Consider the following 6,000-nt stretch of genomic DNA (forward strand, 5'->3'; position numbering starts at 1 on the left):
CCCCACCCCCCCCCCCCCCCACCCCCCCCCCCCCCCACCCCCCCCCCCCCCCACCCCCCCCCCCCCCCACCCCCCCCCCCCCCCACCCCCCCCCCCCCCCACCCCCCCCCCCCCCCACCCCCCCCCCCCCCCACCCCCCCCCCCCCCCACCCCCCCCCCCCCCCACCCCCCCCCCCCCCCACCCCCCCCCCCCCCCACCCCCCCCCCCCCCCACCCCCCCCCCCCCCCACCCCCCCCCCCCCCCACCCCCCCCCCCCCCCACCCCCCCCCCCCCCCACCCCCCCCCCCCCCCACCCCCCCCCCCCCCCACCCCCCCCCCCCCCCACCCCCCCCCCCCCCCACCCCCCCCCCCCCCCACCCCCCCCCCCCCCCACCCCCCCCCCCCCCCACCCCCCCCCCCCCCCACCCCCCCCCCCCCCCACCCCCCCCCCCCCCCACCCCCCCCCCCCCCCACCCCCCCCCCCCCCCACCCCCCCCCCCCCCCACCCCCCCCCCCCCCCACCCCCCCCCCCCCCCACCCCCCCCCCCCCCCACCCCCCCCCCCCCCCACCCCCCCCCCCCCCCACCCCCCCCCCCCCCCACCCCCCCCCCCCCCCACCCCCCCCCCCCCCCACCCCCCCCCCCCCCCACCCCCCCCCCCCCCCACCCCCCCCCCCCCCCACCCCCCCCCCCCCCCACCCCCCCCCCCCCCCACCCCCCCCCCCCCCCACCCCCCCCCCCCCCCACCCCCCCCCCCCCCCACCCCCCCCCCCCCCCACCCCCCCCCCCCCCCACCCCCCCCCCCCCCCACCCCCCCCCCCCCCCACCCCCCCCCCCCCCCACCCCCCCCCCCCCCCACCCCCCCCCCCCCCCACCCCCCCCCCCCCCCACCCCCCCCCCCCCCCACCCCCCCCCCCCCCCACCCCCCCCCCCCCCCACCCCCCCCCCCCCCCACCCCCCCCCCCCCCCACCCCCCCCCCCCCCCACCCCCCCCCCCCCCCACCCCCCCCCCCCCCCACCCCCCCCCCCCCCCACCCCCCCCCCCCCCCACCCCCCCCCCCCCCCACCCCCCCCCCCCCCCACCCCCCCCCCCCCCCACCCCCCCCCCCCCCCACCCCCCCCCCCCCCCACCCCCCCCCCCCCCCACCCCCCCCCCCCCCCACCCCCCCCCCCCCCCACCCCCCCCCCCCCCCACCCCCCCCCCCCCCCACCCCCCCCCCCCCCCACCCCCCCCCCCCCCCACCCCCCCCCCCCCCCACCCCCCCCCCCCCCCACCCCCCCCCCCCCCCACCCCCCCCCCCCCCCACCCCCCCCCCCCCCCACCCCCCCCCCCCCCCACCCCCCCCCCCCCCCACCCCCCCCCCCCCCCACCCCCCCCCCCCCCCACCCCCCCCCCCCCCCACCCCCCCCCCCCCCCACCCCCCCCCCCCCCCACCCCCCCCCCCCCCCACCCCCCCCCCCCCCCACCCCCCCCCCCCCCCACCCCCCCCCCCCCCCACCCCCCCCCCCCCCCACCCCCCCCCCCCCCCACCCCCCCCCCCCCCCACCCCCCCCCCCCCCCACCCCCCCCCCCCCCCACCCCCCCCCCCCCCCACCCCCCCCCCCCCCCACCCCCCCCCCCCCCCACCCCCCCCCCCCCCCACCCCCCCCCCCCCCCACCCCCCCCCCCCCCCACCCCCCCCCCCCCCCACCCCCCCCCCCCCCCACCCCCCCCCCCCCCCACCCCCCCCCCCCCCCACCCCCCCCCCCCCCCACCCCCCCCCCCCCCCACCCCCCCCCCCCCCCACCCCCCCCCCCCCCCACCCCCCCCCCCCCCCACCCCCCCCCCCCCCCACCCCCCCCCCCCCCCACCCCCCCCCCCCCCCACCCCCCCCCCCCCCCACCCCCCCCCCCCCCCACCCCCCCCCCCCCCCACCCCCCCCCCCCCCCACCCCCCCCCCCCCCCACCCCCCCCCCCCCCCACCCCCCCCCCCCCCCACCCCCCCCCCCCCCCACCCCCCCCCCCCCCCACCCCCCCCCCCCCCCACCCCCCCCCCCCCCCACCCCCCCCCCCCCCCACCCCCCCCCCCCCCCACCCCCCCCCCCCCCCACCCCCCCCCCCCCCCACCCCCCCCCCCCCCCACCCCCCCCCCCCCCCACCCCCCCCCCCCCCCACCCCCCCCCCCCCCCACCCCCCCCCCCCCCCACCCCCCCCCCCCCCCACCCCCCCCCCCCCCCACCCCCCCCCCCCCCCACCCCCCCCCCCCCCCACCCCCCCCCCCCCCCACCCCCCCCCCCCCCCACCCCCCCCCCCCCCCACCCCCCCCCCCCCCCACCCCCCCCCCCCCCCACCCCCCCCCCCCCCCACCCCCCCCCCCCCCCACCCCCCCCCCCCCCCACCCCCCCCCCCCCCCACCCCCCCCCCCCCCCACCCCCCCCCCCCCCCACCCCCCCCCCCCCCCACCCCCCCCCCCCCCCACCCCCCCCCCCCCCCACCCCCCCCCCCCCCCACCCCCCCCCCCCCCCACCCCCCCCCCCCCCCACCCCCCCCCCCCCCCACCCCCCCCCCCCCCCACCCCCCCCCCCCCCCACCCCCCCCCCCCCCCACCCCCCCCCCCCCCCACCCCCCCCCCCCCCCACCCCCCCCCCCCCCCACCCCCCCCCCCCCCCACCCCCCCCCCCCCCCACCCCCCCCCCCCCCCACCCCCCCCCCCCCCCACCCCCCCCCCCCCCCACCCCCCCCCCCCCCCACCCCCCCCCCCCCCCACCCCCCCCCCCCCCCACCCCCCCCCCCCCCCACCCCCCCCCCCCCCCACCCCCCCCCCCCCCCACCCCCCCCCCCCCCCACCCCCCCCCCCCCCCACCCCCCCCCCCCCCCACCCCCCCCCCCCCCCACCCCCCCCCCCCCCCACCCCCCCCCCCCCCCACCCCCCCCCCCCCCCACCCCCCCCCCCCCCCACCCCCCCCCCCCCCCACCCCCCCCCCCCCCCACCCCCCCCCCCCCCCACCCCCCCCCCCCCCCACCCCCCCCCCCCCCCACCCCCCCCCCCCCCCACCCCCCCCCCCCCCCACCCCCCCCCCCCCCCACCCCCCCCCCCCCCCACCCCCCCCCCCCCCCACCCCCCCCCCCCCCCACCCCCCCCCCCCCCCACCCCCCCCCCCCCCCACCCCCCCCCCCCCCCACCCCCCCCCCCCCCCACCCCCCCCCCCCCCCACCCCCCCCCCCCCCCACCCCCCCCCCCCCCCACCCCCCCCCCCCCCCACCCCCCCCCCCCCCCACCCCCCCCCCCCCCCACCCCCCCCCCCCCCCACCCCCCCCCCCCCCCACCCCCCCCCCCCCCCACCCCCCCCCCCCCCCACCCCCCCCCCCCCCCACCCCCCCCCCCCCCCACCCCCCCCCCCCCCCACCCCCCCCCCCCCCCACCCCCCCCCCCCCCCACCCCCCCCCCCCCCCACCCCCCCCCCCCCCCACCCCCCCCCCCCCCCACCCCCCCCCCCCCCCACCCCCCCCCCCCCCCACCCCCCCCCCCCCCCACCCCCCCCCCCCCCCACCCCCCCCCCCCCCCACCCCCCCCCCCCCCCACCCCCCCCCCCCCCCACCCCCCCCCCCCCCCACCCCCCCCCCCCCCCACCCCCCCCCCCCCCCACCCCCCCCCCCCCCCACCCCCCCCCCCCCCCACCCCCCCCCCCCCCCACCCCCCCCCCCCCCCACCCCCCCCCCCCCCCACCCCCCCCCCCCCCCACCCCCCCCCCCCCCCACCCCCCCCCCCCCCCACCCCCCCCCCCCCCCACCCCCCCCCCCCCCCACCCCCCCCCCCCCCCACCACTTCTTCTTCTTCTTCTTCTTCTTCTTCTTCTTCTTCTTCTTCTTCTGTGGAATTAAAAAAAAACCCAACTGCTTTGGCAGTAGCTGCCGCCACAGCACCAGTGGATGACTGAATCTCATCTATGGCAGTCCTTTTCATGGATGGTTTCACCGCCTGTGTCAGCCGTATTGTGGCTGTGCCCACCACACTGTGACAGAATCCCAAAGGTGCCCAAAAGCTGGGACCCCCTGGACTTGGATCTGGCAAATCCAGACCCCCATCCTTAAAGCTTGTTGGGTGATCCAGGGGGATAAGGATGGGTGACAACATAGCGTCATTTCAGGGGAAAACCCAGAAGTGCTGTCACACAGTCAGTGGTGGCTTCTTCATTTTAGTTTCCAGCCATTGGAGGCAAGAGATCTCCACCTGCCAACTTTCAGTCAAAACTTCCTGTTCTGTTTGGTTTCACTTGCTTAACAATGCGTCCCAAGATGTCAGACTAGACTATTGACACGTTCTGCTTGCCTGAATAACCTGGTAAGGTCCCAACGCGTAACAGCTGTCTTTCTTGGTGTCTTCCAGGATGAATTAATTTAGCAATGGATTTTTAGCAATGAATCTAGCTGTGAATTTCGAGATCGTTTATGCACAATTATGGGCCGCATGTTCAGCTTTGTTTCTTCTTGTTAACAAGCAAGGTCTAAGACAACTTGGTTTCAGCGAGTGTCTGCAGGGATCCCTTGGGTTAAGTACTTTCGCAGTAGCGCATTATTGGCATGCTTTGCACAAAGGAGGCGTTTGACCCAATCGCTGGCATTTCCAGAAAGCTGAGCTAATTAAAATTAACAGGGAGAGGAGAAGCTGCCAACCCCAGCAGACAATGATACTCCTGGCAGAGTTAGATGTCACTCACTAGCTCTGCATGCAGCCATCAGATTCCGCACTGGTGATTGTGAAATATGTATCGGAATAAGAGGGCACCAGGAGGAAGGCTGGCAGTTGGCAAGCAGCTGTTCCTCTGGGGCTTCCAATCTCCCCTGTGGAGCCCAGGAGAGGGGAAACCGGGGAAACCGAGGCGACGCCTCAGAGTTGGAAAGGAGGCTGGGGAGCCCTGACCCTCCCCAGCGGGAGAGCCAGCATGGTGTAGTGGTGAAGAGCAGGTGCACTCTAATCTGGAGAACCGGGTTTGATTCCCCGTTCTGCCACTTGAGCTGTGGAGGCTTATCTGGCGAACCAGATTAGCTTGTGCACTCCAACACATTTATTTATTTTATTGGTTTTGTATACCGCCCTATCCCCGAAGGGCTCTGGGCGGTGTACAACAACATTAAATCATAATATAGCTAAACAACAAATCAAAGCTAAACAAATAAATTCCAATACAAATATATTACTAAATCCCTTTTAAAAACAGCGATTAGTACAAAATTTTAAAAATCAAAGTCAAAGGCGCCCAGCAAGACCCAATTTTAAAACCCTCCCCAGACGGGAAGACTGCTGACCCCGTCAATAAAGAGATATAAAGCAGAGGTGAGAACAGGAGGGGGCACCACAGGCCAGCTGGGTGACCTTGGGATAGTCACAGTTCTTCAGAGCTCTCTCAGCCCCTCACAGGGTGTTTGTTGGGGGGGGGGGGAGATTGTAAGCCCCTTTGAGTCTCCTTACAGGAGAGAAAGGGGAATATAAATCAAAACTCCTCCTCCTCCTCCTCCTCTCTTCTTCTTCTTCTTCTTCTTCTTCTTCTTCTTCTTCTTCTTCTTCTTCTTCTTCTTCTTCTTCTTCTTCTTCTTCTTCTTCTTCTTCTTCTTCTTCTTCTTCTTCTTCTTCTTCTTCTTCATTTGGTCATGAGAAGATTTAGGAGTGTACCTCTTGGAAATACCATCTTGCTGCATGTCTGCTGGAGCAGAGGTCAGTGTTGGGTTTGATAGAAGGGGGGTGAATATCACTGCGTGTTTGTGTACATTGTGGGGAAGATTTGTAAACTCTTTTCTAAAAGAATGACGGACTTTCTTCCTGAAATAAAACCAGTCACATACGGGTGAGGGTGTTTATCTCACTTCGGCCTTGGACACTTTAATGAACATTGACTCCTGCCTCACCAATCTAATGAAGCAGACAATTGTTTGTAGTTTCAGAATGAATGAGATGGAGGATGAGTTAATCTAGCTTCCTGGAAGGAGTGCTTTGTTCAGTTCAGTTTATTTTGGCTGTGGGCCATAACAAACGTGGAAAACAG

The sequence above is a fragment of the Sphaerodactylus townsendi genome, unplaced genomic scaffold (genome assembly GCF_021028975.2).
Source record: "Sphaerodactylus townsendi isolate TG3544 unplaced genomic scaffold, MPM_Stown_v2.3 scaffold_20, whole genome shotgun sequence".
NCBI lineage: Eukaryota > Metazoa > Chordata > Lepidosauria > Squamata > Sphaerodactylidae > Sphaerodactylus > Sphaerodactylus townsendi.